We start from the raw sequence: 22,455 nt of genomic DNA, 5'->3' as shown, positions 1-22,455 counted from the left end.
GGCTGAATTCTGCAGAGCCACTCTAGAGCAGAAAAGAGGCTGCAGACAACTGCAATCGTAGTCACTATGTTCCTCAGAGCTGACTCAAGAGCCTCCAGTGCATCTTTACAGCTTGTAATGAATAAATTCATCCATAGGAAGATGAAATCTAAAGCCAAGGGAAGCTTCTGCTCTGAATGCTGCTACGGATTTCTCATGTGCGTGTTAAAATGACTTGCTCAAGGGCATCTGCATTTCCTTATTTCACAAAGTCAATTAGGTAAACTAATGAATGAATGACACTGATATTACAGTAATGTCACATCAAAATACAATCTCATTAATACCCATGAATGAGCGAAGTCAAGCGCACTCAGTGCAGAGCAGCACAATTACCATGCAACTGTGCTGCACCAAATTACTTATAGACTATTCCATATTTTGCCTAAGATGTACTGACATAAGTACAAACTATTTATCTACTGTCCATGCTCTAATCATCCTGTTTGATTCACTTCCTTTTCTTCAAAAAATAAAAAAATAAAAACCAGGTCAGGTAGTCCTGTCTAAAACTAACCTGAGGGATGTAAGGAAATTAAACTCTATCTCAAAAGTACTTGTTTCTTCCATAAGCAGATTTACAGAATTTTCCCTGCACACACCTCTTCTTTCCCAGCAGCACATCAGACGTGGAAAACAACGATCAGACAGTATTAACTTTACCTGCTCCTCACATGTAATAATGAGATTGGGACAAATGGGTTTGTTCAGAAGAAAATGTCCCAAGAAGAGAGCAATCTCAAGGCTGTATATATACTGCTATTAAAACAGTCCCCTGTCCTGCAGTTAGGTCTCTACCTAGTATCAGAGAGAAGAGGAGACTGAAGCCAGATGCTCTGTTCCCAAGGGAGAGCTATTGCCCTTCTCCACTCCCTTTCTGCTGGGGAAAAGCCAAGCAACTTCTCAGTACAACTATTCAATGAGATAACAACAGCTCACTTTCACAAGTAGTTTTATTAATATTGCATATGTTCGTCTTAATGACATTCAGCACTTATTAATATGGTTATAAACTGAACAGCAGTGGCACTTCAATAGCATCCTAAGTCTTCTAGTCCAAATTTTGAGCACAGGGATAACATAACACAATGCCTTGTGACCCAGGGTATCAGTATCCAAGTGCCCAACATAAGCCAAGTGTCCATACATTTAAAGAGCTTTTGGCATCTCAGCTAAGTAATAAGGTAATAACAAAGAAGGATCACAGCTAACAAGACAGCTACAGCTATGAACATTTTTAAGTCAGAAACTCGATGCAAACAGAACAGTCACTCAGCACTAACACAAGATTAAAAACAACAAATGCACCACCTTCAGAAAGAGGTGGGGTTTTTTACTTGGCAAAATTGCTTTGAATCTCTGAAAATGAAAAGTTTCTGTAGTTTTATCAGCAACAAGAGAACAGTGTAAAGGAGAAACCAAGAACTATTTAAGGGTATTTTGCATTGTACTATGAATACAATTACTTAATTTTCAAAAGTACTCTTAAAAACTAATATTAAATGACTTTACCTGCAAGCACATTACACCCACATCCTGCCACAGAGCCAAAAGCTTCTATTGCCACCTGTAAAATGTTACTGAATTAGACTAGCACTGTTCCACAAGCTCTTTTCTTTCCCCGTGTAGCAAAGTCAGTATGAAAGACCACACAACCAGGTAGACCGCCTAAGCTATCCTCATGTACCTAACTATTACAAGCAATAAATTTCTAATTTTTAGTTAAGTTTCAAGTAAGAATGAATTCCAGCCATGCTTTCTGACAATACCTAGAAAAAAAAGCAAGTCATTCTGGAGGAAAGCAGGAGTCAAATGTAAGAAACTAATCACAATTTTAAGCATTTAGCTTCATCTGTTTGGAATTAAGTCTTCTTCCACCTCCCTTCAAAGAGATCTTCAATACTCCTCTCACTTTTAGAGCTAGAAACTCACAGATACTGTGGATGTTTTAACCCCATGTCAAATGGAAGTTTCATTGTTCTGCCAAAAATCTTTCAATCCTTCACATCAGAAAAACTGACAATTGTAAGGCAATCAGCACTACAATAATTTACAATTCCTCATCAGAACTTACTGTCTAAACAGTCAGTGATCTAGCAACTGTCATTACCCTCTCAGCTTCCCTAATGTTCACCACACTGCCTTCCCATCTGTTCCAAACAAGACAAAGTGCTACTTTTAAGTCTATCCACTAGCTCTCCATCTCACCAATTATTTCTTCAAGTTTGACCTCTGTTATTTCTAATTACCTCTTCTTAGAACTCATAACTAGAAGATGAAATGAAGATTTTAGCTTCAAATTGCTTCAACTGCTCCTTAATTTCTTTCCTTATACCAGTGTGTGAGGTTTAAGTCACTTAACTCCCTGTCTCAAGAACCTGAATAAACCTGTCACCTGAAGTTACCCTGCATCACACCTGGGAATATTTGGCAACTCCCATAAAATGCTTTAGTAGTTTGGATTTTGTTTAACCAAGATGCAAGTTTACAAAAACAAAAACCACAAAAAACAAAATTCTCTCCCCCTTCCCTCCCCCCCCCACCCCCGCACTTCAGACTTTTTCTGTCTCTGGGCATTTTGTACTTTTACCAAATTGATGCTTACCTTGCATACAGTTATTTTTCAGGTGGACAGCTCTGCACAACTACTAAGTTGTTCTGTTCCCTTCACCCCAATTCTCAGAGCAATGCATTGTATCTCCTGGTAAAAGAGCACATTCACATCTGTGCTCTTGCCCTTGGCAGACATGAAGGTGTTAGCAGTCCAAGGTAAGTCATTCCACTTCAGATCCAAGAACAAAAAGGTGCTTGAACAATACAAGAATGGAAAATCTCCTTTCAGCTGCTCAGGATGTAAGCACTGACTTACTAAAAAGTTGAGATTTAATGATGCCAGCAATCAGCATATAATAATGAGCAACTTCCGTTAAAATAACAGTGATGAGCACCAAATTTAATTACTGCTTATTATCATACCTTTGTTTTACTGGAGATGTGCTTTAAATTACCAGCAAATTTGAAAGTCTTTACTGCATTAACACTACATATACAAGTTACTGAATCTGGAACATACAGCACACTGCTGCATACTCACAGCCAATTCTAATGCTGCTATTTGGAGACAGAGTAATCTTCTTTGCTCTCAAATGTTACCTCGTATATTAATTAACCTTTAAAAATTCTAGCTGTAAAATAGAACTGGTTTAAAACAAGAGACGTTCTAATAATTTTAATACACAATGAAAAAAACAACGATGCAGCTCTGCAGACCTTTGGCTAGATAGGGACACAGCTGTATACAGCAAGAATTAATTTATGGTTCTCAAATTATTCCACAGCGCTTCTCCCACAGATGCTGAGTAGAAGTGTCTGTGTCAGGCAGTACTCCAGAGTACCAATGGCCATTCATTTCACTGCAAGACATGCCCTAAAAGCCTACAGAGCTCAAAATCCCAAAAAGGCCCTTTCAATTTTGAATGAATGGCATGTTTTAAGATTGTATTAGCATTTCCCTTTTGTTTATATTAACAAAGGCATCCTAGCAAAGATTCTCCTATGGTCTCTCTGTCCATCAATGCAATAAACAATAGCAGATTTGGGACATCATGGGAATTGCCAGAGTTATGTTAAGCACAAGTCAATACTGCAAGATGCTGCAGAAGTCGGTGGTGGGAAGGCTAAAAGCACTGACTTTGGTTCAATACCAACTTCTTCAAAGACTGCAAAAAAAGGGAAAAAGAGAAGGAAAAAACACCCAAGGAAAGGACAATTACGTAAATAGTTTTTATGGAAGTATCTCCTCTATCTTCCCAAAAGCGGGGGGAAAGCATCAGGTTTCACTCTTCATTCTGGCTACAACACAGCACAGTCTATTGAACTATTTTATTACAAGATTCATGCAACAAGCTGTTAAATACATTTGCAATGTAGAAGATCAGTGCCAGCATCATGTCATTCCAACAGATATGTTTATTTTCAAGGCATGAGAATGTTAAACTTTCTTCTGCACAATTATGCAATCCTTCTGCATGGACTCAAAGCATAAAATCCAATTTCATCCCTTCTGGTTTGGGAAAAAAAAACCCAAACAGTGGTATAAATCTCAACTGCATCAAGCAGAAGCAGAGAAGGCCCTCTAAGCTTTGTTTGGTGGGGGTCTAGTATTGCCTTCTATTTGCCATATAATTCAGGAAATAAAAAGAGAAGCCTCATTCTCAGAAAGAAAGAACTTTAAATGGGCCGGAGATAAAAATTATGACTTTTGTGTAACTGCAAGACAGTGTGAGTTTCATCAGCCATTATCTTTTTTTTTAAAGATGTAGACAGCTGTGTCACACTTCAGAAACGTGAAGGAAAAAGCCTCATTTTTGCCACAGTCCTTCAGCACATTTGCTCTCTGCCTCTGCCAAAAATACAAATGTTCAATGTGTATACGTTTCCTCTTACAAGGAAATAAATAAATACATAAAAACCCCTTTCTTGCATGCCCACAGAAAAAGGAAATCAGGTTTCCTGTTGCAGGTTTGCAACCTGAGAGTCAGCACCAGGTATCCTTGACAAACCAGTGAGAGTGCTGTTACCCAAGCAAAAGAGACAAGATGGACTGGATACCAAAGTAAAACTGTTCCACATTAATTTAAAAAAAAAAGCTACAAGGATTGCTTTGATTTTTTAAAGTTGTTTAAGTTGGATCTACATCAGAATAATGAACAGCAGTGGATAAGCCCTCCAGCTATCACCAGCAAGCAGCCTGCAGAGTACAGAGCAGTTTCACCCAGGAGCCCAAGCAACTGCTCCAAGCAGAGCTGGCTGCCACATTGCTTCCACTTGCTCATGGTTCTGTCTTGTCAAGCTTTGGAAGTCTCCAAGGACAGAGATTCACTCTGGGGTGGTCTGTTCAACATTTAACCACCCTCCTAATGATTGTTTAAATTATTCCAGCCATTTCAGTGTGCATAAACTGGATTTCTCTTAGAGGAAACTAAGCAAGAAATCCCTCTCCAGAAGTTCACCAAATGTGGCCCAGCCCTTAATGTTCTTAACAGTCCAAATTGACAAACCACATCTGTGTGGAGAACACCCAGTTTAGGAGACCAGACAACAGTGATTGGAATAATAAGACTCTGGGTATGGGAGACTCGTGGCTCACACCTTTTGCCAGAAATCCACTACTACTCTGCCAAGTTATTTGTTAGAGTAAGACCAAGTGACAATGAGAGCAATAATGAAATGACATGAAGGAAAGATGTACTCTCTGAACCAGAAAGAAAGGAGGAAAACAGAAAAAAAGCAGAAAATTATCTCTCAGGTAAAAGGCCAAGCAGGATGGATCTACACTGAGTACTTCATACGACAGTGATAGTTATCATAGTTATGATCTTGAAAGAGCAGGAAGTAAGACCAGTAGCTTACAATAAGACCCAAAAAAACAGGCAACACAAGACAGCTATTTCAGTCATTTCAAAAAGCCCCAAGCACAATGCAAAAAAGTTCTGTGGCTATGCCACTTTTGGTAAAATCAAACATTACAAGTGTTTAAGAGTGTTTGTTCACTCCTTAGAGAGAGCCACCTGAACTACTACCACCAAGAAAACCCAAGATATCTATCAGAGCTGAGGTTAACAGTTTGCATACAGAAAGTGCTGCTACCACAGCAGTTGTTTTATAGATATTATCTGCCTCTATTAAAAAAAATGTTCTGTATTAATCCTATTTCACATCAGCATACAATAAGCCTGTCATTTGTATTCAAAGGTCAAAAGGCAATTGATTCAGCTGACAGTGCTGCAAAATGCATCACGACTCAAGAAATTCAGAGCAGAGCAGTGCTACAGAAGCAGCTCTTGGCACCTCCTGGAAGCCCAACATCCACTGCATAAGTGAGGCAGCCTACAAAGGAAGATGCTCAGCTACTTGCCCCACTCAGGCAAGCATGAAAATGCACAAAGTAACACCAGAAAAGGGTATTAAACATAACTAAGTCTCCCAAGCAGAGACAACGGGCAACTTTTCTCTAAACTATGCTCAACTTCTGTATCATGTTTTCTGGCAGCCTTCTGATTTTTGCTAGTTGAGGTTTTAAATCCACTATAACATCACCACTTAGGAAAAATAAGATTCACTTCAGGGTTAACTTGAAATACTTTCACTAAGATACAAGTCCAAGTTCAATGTCAGCACATTTCCCTCACAGCTGCAGTGAAGAACACTGTCTCCAGAGTCTAAACAAGTTGTTCGGGTTTTTTTTGAGGTTAAAATTCTGTTACCTCAAGAGGGAAAAAAACACCACCACCAAATTTGAAATAAACACCACCAAAAGGTTTTAATGCACTGAAGGTAAACTATAAGAAATCATAAAAACCAATCCAACTTGAAAACAACTATAGCCTACATGCCAGTAGTTTATTTACATTTTGGCAATTTACAAAATAAAACTTGGTCTTCAGAAAGCACTTCACTAGCATTTAACACTCATCTTAAGAACATTCTCCCCTTCCTACAGAGCCCAAAGGCAAAAGAATATTAAAACATCAACAAAAAATTCAAAATGCCTCTCAGGCCTAAGCATGAACCCCTTTTCCCCAAAACAACTCTTCCTTCTGTAACACATTTCTAACTAACCCAGATTCAGAAAAGTTGTTCTGTACAGTCACACATTTGTCACACATTTGTACAGCCACCCATCCCACTGTGAAGGGAACAAGAGCTACCACTGCTGTACTGCAACATACAGTTGAGGCATATATGAGAACAGGTGGTACAAAGAGATGAAGGCACAATTGATTTTGATTGATTTTGATCATACTAATAAGACATGAGTGGGCAAGAAAGGATCTATTTACAGACTCAGACCTTTGAAGCAACACAGACAAATACTCAGTTAGCAATCCTACAATTCACCAGCTATCAAGATTATGAAGTGTTACCTCGCCACATTCAAATGAAGTGCTCTTTAAAACATGCTGCCACAAAGGAAATCAAGACTTGTCAATGCTCAGTCTCACTTAACACAACACAAAATACACGTGGCAGAACCTAAAACAAACAACCCAGCCAGCAAACTGGTGCCACAGAACTAAAAATTCAGAGACTGAAGCAATGTCATAAGTTACCTTTACAAATGCAAAGACAGACATCTAAAATCACTTTATCTGCTGATTTATGTTCAAAAAGACAGTTAAATAACCAAGCAATTCTAGTGCCTCTGCAACTTCTCAAGGGTCTCTTGAAGTTCAGAGAGCAAAACTGCTGTCAAACTTCACACCGAATCTGCTACAGACTGTGTCAGTCTTGCACTGAGAGATGCGTAAGGATTAAAAATCAGAATTAAGCAAAACCACAAAATTTTTGTCACTCAGCCTCACCAATGGCCATATTCTCTAGGTGTACCTTCAGTTAACCATTTCTGGTAGGGTTCCACTCCCAGAAAACATTGATGGCCTTTCATTAAACAGGCAATATCTCATCTCTCGTAGCCCCATAAAATCCCACTTTAAAAACCTCCAGCTTGAGAGCCCATTGAACTGAACTCAGTGAGATAGAAATCTTGAGCTACTTAAAAGGTTGCTATTTTGAAGAACATACTTGAAATTAAGTCTCTGAAGTCATATCTCCCTGGAAACATAAAACAAAAAAAATTTTAACTCACTCACAGAAAGATATTTATCATGTGATTAATTTTGCATGCTAATTAAATAGCATGTAGAAAAAACCTCACCTGTCAGATTTTAGAATACAAATATTTACACCAGTAAATGCAATAAGAAACTACACTTACTGTTAATGTATTTGTTACAACTTTTCAAGAAGTCAAACAAACAGATTTCGTAACAAATTAATAAAAATCTAAAAGATGGATAATGAAGTAAATAAACCAAGGATATAAAAAGGTATTAACAGATAATTAAATCACGCCTTATTGACTTCTTGAAATATTTAAAATTAAGGGGTTGCTGAGGAACAAAAGGAAGCTGCCTGAAGCCAAGAAAGCCAAGGAAACAACAGATCAAAACTTTTTTGCCAACTAGCCAACACATAAGGTCAATGATAATAAATCTAAACTTCTAGAAATGTCAACATTAGGGAAATCAATTAGTGTGACTGAAATTCTGATGCAGGCAGAAGCTCTGCTCCTTTACCCCAATAGGCTACCTACAATTTCTAGTGAGTAAGAACTCAATAGCCTGTAGCAATGCCCTTGCTGAAGGGATTAAAGTTATAGTTTTTTTCTATATCAGTAGTTTTATTCTCTGCCACAGGAGAAAACTGGTAGAGTTATAGAAAAGAAATTCAATTTGGCCTCAATCCTTTCTTTTACTAGCCTACTTCTCACTATCCAATGTATTTTGAAAATTATCCTCCTTATATGGAAGGATTTGACCTTTCTAGAATTTAAAATAACTAGGTAGGAATAATTCTGTATTCTTAAAATTAAACTTTTTTCTCTGTAAAAATAAAAAAAATGCATCCATAGTAACAGAATCAGTAATTCTGAAATAGACATTTAAACTATATACTTGAGACACATTTACAAAACTGAGAGGACAAAAAGACTACAGAAGAATAAAATGTTCTCAAGGCAGCAGCAGCAGAATGTTTATAAGCCTGATCAAAAAACCTACTTGAAAACCTGTGAGGGGAAAGAGGCTACATTTGGATGTAGTTTCTAACACAACAGCTATCCAATAGTTAATTCCAAACCTTCAAACAACATTACAGATAAACATGAGGAGGGAAAGTTCTTCAAACCTAGAACTGATTATGCATGGGTGAAATGACAATCATACATTTTATGACAGAAAAAGAGAATTCCTCATTGCAGCTCTACCTTTTCAGTTCTGTCAGTACCTTCCTCTACACCTGCCAGCCTTTTTAGTCAAGCAACTTTTTGCAGCCATACAATAGGCAGCTGCTATCCCATGTTGCTTCTGACTTCATGATCTAAGAGGTTCCTCAAACCACAACTGAAAGCTAAGTATGTCTATCCCAAGTAGCAATGTTAAACTAAGCATTTCATTAGCATCAGTAATACCTTTTAATACACTGTTGAGCAACTAAGTGCACATCCTTTAATCAAGTGGCCACAAATAAACACTGTTAAAATGGGGGGGGGAGAGGGAAACTTTTGTCTCTGGCTACCTACCAATAGAGGAGACCCAATATTCACATAAATCTTTCAATCACTAAACTTTTCTGTTAGCTTTACCTAAGCAGAACACAGATTGGTTTTGTAACAAAGGAAAAAAAAAAAATCAACTGAAGTTTCCACACTATTTCTGGATTAATACTTGGCACAGCATCTGATGGACTAAGACATAAAAGCCTTTGCAGTGAAACATGATTTACAGATCTTGCTGCAATTACAAATCCCACAACCTTGTACCTGGGTACTTTCACCTGTTTCACCCACCATTCCAGTGGAAGGGAAATGGAGGCTAGCCCAGCAACACCCCCAAATAACAACCAAACTTTCCACCAGAGAAAACACAGCTGCTTATTATCCAGTTAGTACCTGCAGTGATAACAGGCCATAACTAGGGAGGGAGGGAATGTTTTACCTTTTACAAAACTGGTTTGTACCTTAAATTAAACAAAATTAATGCTTCATTCCCGCAGTTAAAGAGAAAAAAAAAAAAAAGAAAAAAAAAAACCTCCATCAAAATTCCATCATGAAAGGACTGCCTTCTAAAGAAAACGCTGATCTTGGTTCACCCATACAGATCTGGAACCTAATGAAATCTGACACCTTCACTCTGAAAACAAATTTGCATTGTATTATCAACCAAGGCTCCGGGCTCACAGATGCACTTCATTCAGCAGGCAGTAAAGGGCTCATTAAAGCAGCATCACTGACATCTTTTAACGCGATTTTGCAGGAAAATAATTTCAAAAGCGATTTCATAAGCAATGCTATCCAAAAATGTCTCTGTATTCTTCTTCGGGTAAAAAGTATGCCTCCACCACCTAAAGCACACGGATGTCGTGGTCAAGGTTATACAAGGAGATCTTCATTAACTTAAGCAATTCCCATTTTGTACCACTGTTTTACTAGACACAAGTAGGTGAATTCCTCATTAAGAAAACTGGAGCTGTATCACAGTTACCCAGTGCAAATAATACAGTTATTTTTAAACATAGCATGAGAAAACGAATTGCAAGACTTCATGCAACATAAAATGGGGGAAGAGCAAACTAACCCAGATGAAAAAAGATTATCCTCTTTTCCTCTATCCTTCCTTGCTTTTCCACCAACACCCCTCTCCTCCCTCCCAGTATGAGCCAGTTCAAGGCTTTCCCTGGTGTTCCACTTTCCAGACTCCTAGTGAAGAAATCAACCATCCACAAATATTTTGTTCCTCCACTCCCTCTGTAGTGACCCGAGCATTCACAACATCCCCACCGGCACTGCCTCCCAATTACCTAATTGTTATCATTATTGTGGTCTCCGCACCGGCTCGGGAACAAAACCAGCACGACTACACCCTCGCCAGCTATAAAAAGTAAAGAAAGGGGGGAGGGGAGGAAAAAGAAAAAAAAAAAAAAAAAAAAAAGACCAAAGTACAACTTAACAGCGCCAAACAGGAGTCAAGTTATTTACCGAGCCTCCCAGGCGAGCGCCGTGCCGGTGGCTGCCGGGCCCGCAGGGCGCCCTCGCCGGTGGCCGCCTCCGCAGGGGCTGTGCGGTGCGGGAGCGGCACTGCGCGGAGGAGCGGCCCCGCAGCCGCCACTCACCGCCGCCTCCCGCCGGTCCCGCTCGGGGATGCTTTTTCCTGAGAAAGAGACAAAAATCCGATAAATCGCAGCCGGCTGGGCTGGCTCCGGGAACACGCGCGCCCGACTCACCCCCGACCCCAGGCAGCCGGCAAGGCACGGGGCCGCCTCAGGCAGCGGCTCCGGGGGGCTCCCGGGACACACACGCCCCCCGCCCGGCGGAGGCGCGGGACTCCGGGCGCTGCGGAGGACTCCCCAAGCCACTTTCCCCCCCCAAGGTCCCCAGCCTTTCCCCTCGCCAACTCCGAAGCGGCGGCGGCCCCGGCTGGCGGGCGAGGGGCCGCGCAGCCCCGGGTCTGGGGGCCGCTCCCCTCACGCACACCCACACACCCCCCTCAGTCAGCGGCACGGGCGCAGCTCCCGGCTCCGCGGAAGGAAGGAGGAGGAGGAGGAGGGAGCGCAGCACGCAGCCCCCCACCACCATCACCCTCCCCGGCTCGGCGCTCCGGCTCGCAACTCACCCAACAAAGTTGCCGCCGCGGCTGCCGGGCCGGGCTGGGTTCGGCCGCGCTGCTCTGGGCTCTGTGAGGCGCTCCCCGCCCGCACCCGGGATGAGCTCACCCGCCGCCCGCCCGCTCCGCTCCGCCCGCCGCAGTTCTCGCGAGAGGAGCTGTCCCGCCGCCCGCGCTTCGGCGGCGAAGGGCGGGCGAGAGCCGCCCCGCTCGCGTTGCTATAGCAACGGGCAAGCGCCCGGGCCTAGCGGGCGGTCGCGGCCTGAGACCCGCTCGTCCCTCTCCCGGGACTCGGGACCTCCCCGGGATTCGAGTTGGGAGCTCGGGGGTCGAGCTGGGTGGGCGGTGGCGCTGCGGTGTCCGCCCCCGAGGATGGCGGAGCCGCGCTCAGGGAATCTGCCGTTGGCTTCAGGTCGCCCGGTGCCGCCTGACTCGTGACCCAGGTCGATCAGAACGGCGACCTGTAAGCGTGAGGAGGCTAATTGGACGTTTTCGGGCATTCCGTCTACACTTCAGTGTTGCACCTCTCTGAACTTTCTACATTAAAATGCAGAATTTTTGTAGAGGTTTTTTTTGTAGATTTTTTTGTTGTTGCTTTGGGTTTTGGTGGGTCTTTTTGTTTGTTTGTTCGTTTGTTCGTTTTTGTTCTGGGTTTGTTTTTCTTTGGGGGAGATTGTTGGTTGTTTTGGGGTTTGTTTTTTTTTTTTTTTTTTGGAGGAGGGGAGTGTTTTATCATTATATCAAATTCCAGCTTACTGGAGACCTGTTAGGAGAAGGTGACTGTAGTTGGTGATACACAAGCAAAACCTTCTGCTATTACACAAATAGTGCACGTCAGGCTCTTTTTCTGGAAGTCAAATTAAGGCGAATTCTCTCTCTAGATATCCACTCCAGATAACAAATTATCAACATGGGTAAGCACACAGAAAAAAAAAAAAAAAATTAACATCACCCTTTGTTCTGCAGGAACACTGCTCTTGTTTTCAAATGGCCAAAATTTCAAACAAGATCAATTGTGGGTAACCCATTCTGCACACTCCAGTTATCATTATGGTCCTTGGCTTTCCAGAACTTTACCCATCTCAGTTAAACCTAAGCTGGATCTGAAATGAGGACACTCCAGAAAAATGTCTCAGATTTGGGCTGGCAACATTCCAGCAGTGTGCAGCATTGTGATAAGTGGAGCAACAGAGCTGCCTTCAGCAGCTGCTCCACTATTGAGATGTTTGCTTCACTCCCACCCACTTTCCAGGAATGTCTGGACCAACAGGATGTACATACAGAGCCAAAGGGTTTGCCACCTTCTGAAGATGTTCCTGATGGATCTTTAGTACCAATGGTTAAATACCACAGTGTTCAGTACTATAAAAATACCTGAGTGGACTTCCAGAGAGCCATCTCTCTCTTAGGGGTTCCCCATCTCAAGGTCCTGATTCCAGCAGGTATTACAGGGACAAAAAAACCCCAAACCTCCCTGTCTCATCTTCCTCCGTAGACAGAACATTAAGCGTGGATGAAGAAACAGTCCCAGTGCTGTTCTGGCATGGAAAAAAAAAAAGAATTTGCAAACCAGAAAAGTAGGAACATTTTCAGTATTTAAATATATTTATCTTGTACCACTCACCTCAAAAGCTTGGCACATTTTAGGTAAATGAACAAGTTTTATTGGCAGCTCTAGTCCCATTCTTAAAAAGGGAAGTCCAAAGAGGCTCAACAGTCCTCAGGTATACATAACAGTGGTGGATGTGACTGCAGCATCAGATGCTGTGCTGGGTGATTACAGAATTTGTCTTCATCAGAAGAATTAAGATAGTGAGGCCCTGGCTTTGCAAGCTCTTTAATGAGGTTAATGAAGCAACTGCATTCCCAAACCCTTCCTGTGATCTTCCTTCACACACTGCTGATGTGTCAGATGGGAAGATGAGGGATATACTCAGAAGGGTCACGTAGGGAGGGAGAGGCTCTGACATCAAACATCAGCTCAGGCTGTGTGCTATCTGAGTGGAGACTATGATGGAGGCCCACACCCATGGATGCAGCCCAGCCCTGGAGCTGGCTCCTGCTCCTCAATCCCTGTGGTCCCTCACTGAATCCCAGGTCTTAAGAGGTCAAAGCCTGGTAGTGCAGGGGTCCTGTGGTGGAGGATGACAGTATGGGGCACAACTAAGCCACTGTTCTCATCACATTGTCCCCATGCACAGCATCCAGAGCTGCCATTAGGAGGCCTCAGGATATCCAGAACTCTTTTATTTTCCTTATGTGGAAGCACAAAAATTTTTTGTGCCTTTACAATTAAGTAGGTGGGGATGGAAGAGGGGAGGAGAAGGATTTAGAGCTTACCTCCTGCTTAGACAAGGAAGTCATCAGAATGACAGATCCAGAAGAAGAAGGGGTTTATTCCAAATTAATTACACCTTGCCTCAGTAGTGCACAATGAACTCCAGAACAAATGGGCCCCTTTCCCTCATATGTTGGCTTTTGCTTTATTACCTGTTTCAGAACGAAGGATGCATGGTTGGTGTTTCATTTGGTTTCTCTGTGTAGAGAGTTTCCCAGTGCAGACTCTTCTGCCATTAATTTGCTCTGTTCCCATAGGCAAGTCACTTTCTTTCTGTTGTAATATTCTCCTTAAAACAGAAAGGGAAAATGATAGTTATTTACCTCAGAGGACGAAGGTGAGAGTAAATTAATTAAGGTTTCTGTTGCTCTCTGAAGGTCTGGCTTTATGAAAAGGTAAGTAGTAGGACTGTTTCTGATTAGGGCTGGGCAGAGCTGCTGGAAACACAGGGAAAATTTGACTAAGAACCTGAGCCACCCTGAAACAGTGTGCATAATTTATTCATTGATGAACAATGAACATGTGGAAGTTCATACACAGCACACCCTTCCAAGAAGCATTACAATTAGGATATACAAGAAAAACAGATGAAGTCATTTACATAGAGATTACCAGCTAGAGCCCAAGATCAGCGAGTTTAAAGATATGGAGAAGGTCCATATTCTCATTCATGATCCTGGGAAGCTGGTTTATGTGGGGAAGGTTTTAGGGTCTTGTAGTATTTTCTAGCATTATTGGCTTGGGGGTTTCAGGATTGCCTGATCATTTCAGTGATCCAGTTTAAAGATAAACATGTATATGGCACATAAACAGTTGCCATAAGAAAAGGCCATTTTTGCTTTGGAGCACTGGGAGCAGGAATAAGAGGCAGATTATTTAGCCAGCTTTAGCAGGAAAGGCAGTGTCTTGCAAACTCTTAACTTTTGTGGGTTTTTTTTCATGCATCAACAGGCCTTTTCTGACATGAAGTAGATATAAACACTCTGACTTCACCAGTTATGACTCTTTGCAATCCACACAATCATCTTTAAACTCTCTAAGGGACTACACAGGCATTTTAAAGCAACCCTCTCTGCAGCTTACAGGAACTCACTCTGAAGTAAATCTGTTCCATTTAATTGCCCCGGGCTGATTAGTAACATAAAGTATCTGAAGTCATTGAAACTCAAGATGAGAAATATACATTAGTTAGAAGTGGGGAAAATATATTTTTCAATAAATGCAAAGATTTACTTCTGACTTTAACTTAGTATTGAAGAGTTTCACCAAGGAGTTGAAAAGAAAAGGGTGCAGAAGCATTTGTGACAAAACAGCAGCCTGGAAGAAAGTGCAGGTGAGCCTGAAGACTGGTGCAAAGGGATTGTTAAATAGGAAGTACAAAATGAAATGATCAGTGTCAAGTTTGACAGGTCACAGAATTGTGACCTATCAGCTGTACATGGGCTCACAGAGGCACCCATCCACATTGTAGTTTCCTCCTGCCAAGCCTGTCTGTCCTGCTTTGCAGGACTTTTTCTCTTTTCCCATAATTTGGAATGATCACATTATTCTTTGGCATTTCAGTGCACTGCCAAACCACTGGAACAGAGAGGAAGGCACAGAAACTCTAATGGGAGCCACTTAGTACCTAGACAGCTACATAATCCTCAGAAAATGCAAAACACACTCAGAACGTGTCTCAAGTCTGCATTTGTAGGGGCACCAGTGCACACAGACATTAACTTTATGAATCAAGGATTATTTTTAATAGTAAAGGTACAGCTAATAACCTTGAGTAATGTAAGAAAACAAACCGCATTTTCTTTGGATGTACATTAGGATACTTAAGGATATTATTTTGGTGTTACCTTTTGGTTTAAATTCAGTCTCTGTAACAAGAACATATCTGGTTAGGCTAATGCCCACTAGTTCAGCACATGTCAAGTAGTCGCAGTATGACAGGTTTAAGATAAAGTTATAGAAAAGGAAAATTATGATTGTTCCTTGTCTGAGAAGAAGGTAATGCAGAAGGGACATCTGGGACAGAGGGTTCTTTTGTTTGTGATACACTGTAACACAGCGTCAGTCATCAAATGGTACTACTCAAGTATTTTAAAACAACATAAGCAGAATTCTGAAGTGCTTCTGTAGACTATTAAACACAAAACTCCCCTCCCATGCATTTAAAGATTAGAGACGAAAATTCAAACGCTCAAAAGTAATAAATGCCAAATGCCATCTGCTTATACCTTATTTCAGGTTTCTTGGCCACTCTATAATATAAATTGTAATTACATGATTAAACAGCTTTCTCCAGAGTTTCTCTGAAACTTAAGGAATCAGAGCACAGCTCCACACCTTTCTGTCTGTCCACTGCTGTACATTAGCTCTGTAGACAGGCAGATGCTTTGCCAAGGAGGTTGATCTAGAGCATTTCTCTTATTCTTGTCTTACTGAATGTTCTTCTTCCAGATACTACATTAAAAACAAAAGGTAACACCAAAACAATATCCTTAAGTATCCTGATGTACATCCAAAGAAAATGCGGTTTGTTTTCTTACATTACTCAAGGTTATTAGCATTTGAACAGCAGTATTTCACAAACAGCAATAAATGCATTTTTACCTCTTTCCTGTAAGATGATATTATTATCCCCATTTTACAAATCACCTGGTTTTCCAATACAGTACCAAGGGATAGCTCTTCTTTTCAAGGCAGCACAACCTGCCCAGGAATTAACTTGTACTCTTGAATGCTTCTGCAAATCATGTGGTTTAAGTGACACATCAGAACAGCATTCAGAGGCACTGCTAAGGGAAGAAGTAGATCACACCCTGCTCCTACTCCCTCCTGGATTCTTGTTCCTGCCCCTGTGCTGCCTCCAACCTTTGTGCTGCACAGATGTTCCTGTGACTCTATAGCCAACTGACTCAGAGGACCACTCCAGCAGGAAAACAAACCCAATAGCTTTTAGCCAGATGAGTTTCCCGATCCAATTCACAGTTTTGGCCTCTTAAATGCTTCTTTTGGTACAAGAGAGGACATGATACAGGAATAGAGACAGCTAGGAGAGCAGGTAGGTAGGATTTCTATGCTCAATTGTAGTGCCAGCTTGCTCTGGATAGAAGTGTTTGTTGAACTTTAGTATAAGGGGAATAAAAACACTAGTTAAAAACTAGTTTAGTTTAAGAACTAAACTTGGAGGGAAAATTCACAGAAGCTGGAATAAAATGTGGTAAGGTTGGAAGAAGTCACAATTCCTGCCCAGCTGCCCCTTTATTTCGAGTCAACAGAACTTTGCCTAACTCTTCTTAGCCACCTATTTCCCTGGGGTTTTGCTTCTTTGTTCTTCTCTGGACTGTTTTTCAGGGATGAGACTTGAGTTCAAATGTAACATTTAAATTGTCGTTAATTGCTTTCCTGAGCATCTTAAACCTAGAGAGAGAAGTCCATTTCATTCTACATATGAGTGCACTATTTAAGACAAGACAGCTATAAGGACAAAGTGTTTTTTAGTTCCTGCTCCAAGGGTTGTTTCTGCCTTCCATGAAGAACACATTCTGGATTACATTCAGAAATATTCCAAAGTCTCCAGACTAACTTTTGTGCTCTTTCTCTGGCACCAGAAATCCTGTCTTCCTTTCTAGGAAATGGCAGAATTTCAGTGGAAGTCGTGCAGAACATTCCCACAAAAAGCAGCACACAACAGCATGCTTAGGCCATGTCCTTGGGAAGCAGGAGATGTAGTTAGTGATACCCTGGGCAAGTTTTTTTCAGTGATATCCTGGGCAAGTTTTTTTCAGTAAGGGCAGCATCCCTTCTGCTGGCAAGATCTCAAAATGAGTGACCTCTATTTGCTACTTGTAATAAGCATCTACATTCAGCAAAGAATTCCAGGCTCTGAATACTAAGGATTGGAGTTATCTCCTAGTCTTATCATGGACATTAATAGCAGACTCATGTAAAAAGAGAGAAAAAACAAAACAAAACCCAAAAAAACTAGTAACAGTGTCTAAGCAGAATTCTTAAACTTGAATCATTAATTCTGAAGAAATTTTAAAGAAAAAGCCTTCAGATACATTTAATTTTGATATGTCCATAATTCAAGGTGACAATTCTCTAAACTGTTTTATACTATATATTTGTATTTTATATTAGCCTGAAATAGGCTTTTCCAGCTCTCAGTTTTCTGAGCAAAATATAAAATGACAGTTATTAACCTTTGGGAAACCTCTCTTACACACAACAGAATTAAATCCTACAGAAAACTGAATAGCATTGGGAGAAATTCCAAATGACTTACCACTCATTTGTTTGATGGATATTGGGCTAGGTATCATTTCTTACAGAGCTGCCACTCAATGGGAGTTCTGGGATGTATTCCGAGAACTCTCTCAGTATCACAAATTGCAGTTGCAGACTTTTGTGGCTTCAATTGTCATGGAAGGAACAATGAGTTGGCAGAGGAGATGGTACCATTTCCAAGAGAGGGTGATGTTGTAGTATCAGTGGCTTTGAATTTTCAACAGTGCAAGTTACTTCTTCTAATATAGCATTTAAAGAGATGTTACCCATTTATCCTGTCTGAAGATTTCTCTGCTGATAGTGAAACTCAAACTGAGATCACCATAATAAACAGAGAGGGGGAAATTATTGTATCAGTTTGTTTATTCTATATTTGGCATCACTCTAAATACTCAGTTTCATTCTTTCCATAGCAAAGGGTGTTAGTCATTCTGTTGTTTGTCTGAGGATTTAATATAGCAGGAGGAAGAGGGAAAAAACACTTTTTTATTCTTCAAATCCAAGACCTGACAAGAAGATTCTGGAGCGTGGCCAAATCTTTAAATAATTTTTCACACTTTTTTGAAAGAGTTAAGCCACATTTAGTTACTAAGTATATTCTGAAAGAATTTCTATACTCACAGAGTCCATGAAGTAATTTATGCTAGGTAGCTATACTTGTGTTTTGGTACAGCTCTTCAGTTCTACATCAGCATTGCTCGCCCTAGATCACCATGCTTCACCAGATTTTTCTGTAGATCCGAGGCTTGAATCCCACTTTTTCTGTTGGAGAAAAGCCTTCCCATCTGGTGTCTATTCTGTCAACACAAAGACAGGGGGAAAAGGAATAATCAGAATTTCCTTTCCCTCAATATGCATACCACAGGGTTTCCACAGATGAGGTGACTTTGCTCTCGTGACCACTCCTGCATCCTTAGGTTCCTGTTGGCCTTTCTGCCTCCACAAGCTATGAAAAATCTTATTTTGAGCTTTAGAATATTATCTGGAAGAGACTGATAAATTAAAACTTATAAGATCACTGCTCGCAGTCCAAAACCTGGTATCCACTTTCTTCCTCATTTTGTGTGTGTGCATCAGGCTTCAGCTTTTTTGAAGTTAACTTTTAACTTGATTTTGCCAAAGCAGCTGCCAGTGAAAAAGGAACATCAGAGCTGCGATTGCAATTCACCTTAAAACTGCCACTGGAATTCAACTTAAGAACAAGTAGGAAACTGAAGTAATCTTTAAGGACAAGTGCAGGAATCTGTAAAGGAAAAATGCCAGGCATATACATAGCTCTTTTATGCTTTTTTTTTTTTTTTTTTTTTTTTTTTGCATGTGTTTCATATGAAACACATGAAAGAGGGAAAATTGCACCTTTGTCTTGCACCATAGAGTTTCTTCAACATGCTGAAAGTTTACAAATACGTGCTTCAAGCTTTTAATTAACTAGTTAAGTTGTAATAAAACCTGTAACCTGTATTAACCTACACCTATAGCCAGAAAAATTGCAGAATTGAAGGAGTTATTTAAAGTAAAACAATGTGCATGTAAATATGGTGTATTACTTTTCAATACTACAAGTGCATCAATATAAATAGATATATATTTTGCTGCTAAGGAACAAAATAGAAGGGCTCTTCCAGGTCTGTTGAATTGTATAAGGTCTGAAAATATCCTGCAGCCTGGAAACAATGTCTCTGAGGAGGTCCTCTTGCAACTTTTCCTCTCATAGTTGAATATACAGCCTTGCCTATCTGTCCTTGTTCAAATTTCCCAGAAGTTTCACAAGCAGAATCAATAAAATCATTTTTTAATTGTAAATTGTGATTTCAGAGTATAGAAATCTGTTTTGTTGATACAAACGTTCAGTTCAGTGATGAATGGTTTCTAAATTACCTTATACAAGCATAAAAAAATCATTTACAGGAGGAAGCCCAAGTGTATTTGTGTAAACCTTAGATGGATATGGCTAAGGAGCTTGTTGAACGTGAATACCAGGCTGGGACTTTGAGAGCCTGAAGTACCAACAACTTTTTAAGACTATTAAATCCTGGTGGTACTAGAACCTCAGGGGGGGGGGAAATAAATACACAGGAGCTTGTAAAACAGGGCCTCTGGCAATTATCTGGGGGAAGGAGCTGAGTAAAAAAAATTGCCTGGAGACCCTGTTTTAAGAAAAAATCTTATACAATTGCCAGTGAACCAATGAATTATATCTCAGAATGCCAACCAAGCCTTGCTGCCAAAATGTGCATTTCATTTTGGTGAAAGCAGAGAAGAAATGTATTTCAATCTTTCCCATTTTCAAAACTGGAAAACAATGGATTTTAAAGTCAGAATTTTTTTTTTTAAACTGAAGAAAAAGTTACCTTTATTTTTCAGTCAAGAAAATGTAAAAGGCCTGCATAATGTTGTACAAAACCTATCTAGAAATCAGTGGGGCTAGTTTACAAATTTGGAGACAGAGTTCACAACATTCTCAGGAGTTCTGGTCTAGAGCATCTGCCATGCTTGCACTTCAGGCTCTTGTCACAACTGTAGAATTTCTTGTCCCAGTTTCTGGTGAATAAATCCTTATGGTTCATCTTCAGTTTTCTGAAAGTCCTCCTGAGATTCAAATCTAAGCCTGTCTGTTTTAATGAGACCTGCTAGGGACATCATTGTATCCTGCATCTCCAGACTCACTTTAGATTTCTCCTCACTACCTAGTATTTTCTGCACTGGCTCCATAAACATTTTGAGTTTCAACAAAATATTATCCTTTCTTTCCAAATGTCAAGCTTTTGTGTTTAAGAAGCCCCCAGGATTTCACACGCCATTTAGCAGAATAATATATGCAGTTGCTGCATCCCTTAAGTCACCTAATGACACAAATGCATCTGCTGATCTATGTATAAGGCACACAGATTGCAGGAATCCCTGTTTTGACATCTGCCTTCTGAGTTTAAAAATTTTTGTCTCTTTTTTCCCAATTTCAAATTTTAAATGGTTAATTTCTGTACTGGGAATGCAGAGAGAGCTTCCATTCTTGCCCTGCCAGGCAGATATTTCAGTTCAATTTGCAGCAGTTGTTCATCTGTGCTATTGTGTGGTGAAGTTAATTCTTTCTGCAAAAAAACAAACCAAACCAAAACATAACCTCGTCAAATCACAGTACCTTTGACTCATTAATCTGAGACATCTGTTGATAACCCCTGAAGTCATTGTATTTCAACACTGCAACAATCAGAGCCCTCTCATGAAACAAACAGGGAACATTAATGGATTACTAACTTTTATGTTCTGGTCTCCTGTGATCTCTAGACTCCACAGAAGTGTAAGAAATGAAGTGTAAAAATGAGCTAAGCCTTAGTTGTCTAGACATCCTATCTGTAGCCACTCTCTGTGGTAGTTGCCCTAGGGTAGTCATTAGAAAATCTATACTTCAGCAGATTAAGTTCCTTATAAGTGGTGTTGTTGGCAATGCCCTCCAAATTAAAGGCTATAGTTGTACTGCAGATGTGCATTTTTCCTTGCCTGTATTTCTTGCCTAAACATTTAAGTAGCCTTTACTGACACTGGACTTTCAGAACTACAAAAAATTAGTTTTGTGTACAAGTACATCATGGCCCCTTTTCTAATTTGCTTTCCCTCTTTATTTCATGTCTCCATGACCTCTTAATCGTAACGAACTTATAATAATATTAAAATATCATTATTTTTCTACTCATTCGCTGCTTGAAAATTCACATATGGTAATAATTTTAAGCTTTGATGAAATAAATAGGACAATTACATAAAGAACAAATAACACTACACATATTTTTGTGAGTGATCAAATAGTTTAGGGTTGCACATGATCACTATAACTGCAAATGCACAGGCAATAATTTCTCAGGTTTTTTCCTGCTGCAAATCCTCCAGCATTTTTCTGTCATTTATCTTTATTATTGGGCAGACAAAAGGTGATCAGTGAAACCCATCACCAATATAAAATTTAAATGATGGAGGGTTTTGAGATTTATCCTGGTTTAACAGAAATCAGATTCCTGCTCTAACATCAGAGAAAAACACTTGGCTAGAAGCAAGATATGGCTACTGGTTTAGATAGGTCCCTGCTGCCCTTTTAAAAATGTAAACATGCAGTTAATGCAAGCACATAAAGTGAAATATTCCTGATGTTATCTTCTAGTGATGTAGTGCTGTGTGGATTTTAAACTTCCCATAACATTTCTGACTGTCTTCAGTATTCGCACTAATGTCTTTGGCTCAAATTTCCCCTCTTACATTGTATAATATTAGTTCTGTATCAGTCTATAACCCTCATTTTGCAAGTGGCTTTATTGATCTAGGCCCTTTTTGTGTCAATATGCACACACTGTCACAGCTTAATGCAAATGACAGCTCAGATCAGCAGCAGTCAGTATTCATCAGAGCCCTGGCAGAAATGGGATCAGGTTTGTACAATGCTTTGTGGCTCTTGGCACACTTTTACCATTTACAGTAATTTCTTACTGGCAATAGAAAGATATCCAGGTAGCAAGGTAATGCCATATGATACAAGTAACCTTGCTGTTGAACTTAGCAATAAAGCAATCTTGATTCTGTCAG

The 22,455-nt window shown here is 40.3% G+C and overlaps 1 protein-coding gene and 1 long non-coding RNA gene across 2 annotated transcripts in view; both read right to left on the bottom strand.

The window, feature by feature from the left end:
- SIPA1L1 (signal induced proliferation associated 1 like 1) overlaps nucleotides 1-11,379 on the bottom strand; it is a 198,092-nt gene extending 186,713 nt beyond the window's left edge. The window contains exons 1-2 of the mRNA XM_071744541.1: nucleotides 11,271-11,379; nucleotides 10,637-10,808 (exon numbers count right to left, since the gene is read on the bottom strand). The gene's annotated coding sequence lies outside the window, so the exon portion shown is untranslated. The remainder of the gene's footprint in view (nucleotides 1-10,636; nucleotides 10,809-11,270) is intronic.
- An 807-nt stretch (nucleotides 11,380-12,186) lies between these two features.
- LOC139796472 (uncharacterized) overlaps nucleotides 12,187-22,455 on the bottom strand; it is a 28,502-nt gene continuing 18,233 nt past the window's right edge. Inside the window, exons 2-4 of the long non-coding RNA XR_011726029.1 lie at nucleotides 18,505-18,680; nucleotides 13,752-13,888; nucleotides 12,187-12,799 (exon numbers count right to left, since the gene is read on the bottom strand). This is a non-coding gene — a long non-coding RNA (uncharacterized lncRNA). The remainder of the gene's footprint in view (nucleotides 12,800-13,751; nucleotides 13,889-18,504; nucleotides 18,681-22,455) is intronic.

Source organism: Heliangelus exortis, chromosome 5 (genome assembly GCF_036169615.1).
Source record: "Heliangelus exortis chromosome 5, bHelExo1.hap1, whole genome shotgun sequence".
Lineage (NCBI taxonomy): Eukaryota > Metazoa > Chordata > Aves > Apodiformes > Trochilidae > Heliangelus > Heliangelus exortis.
The sequence above is the reverse complement of the archived record's forward strand: the minus strand, read 5'-3'. Positions and strand labels throughout refer to the sequence as shown.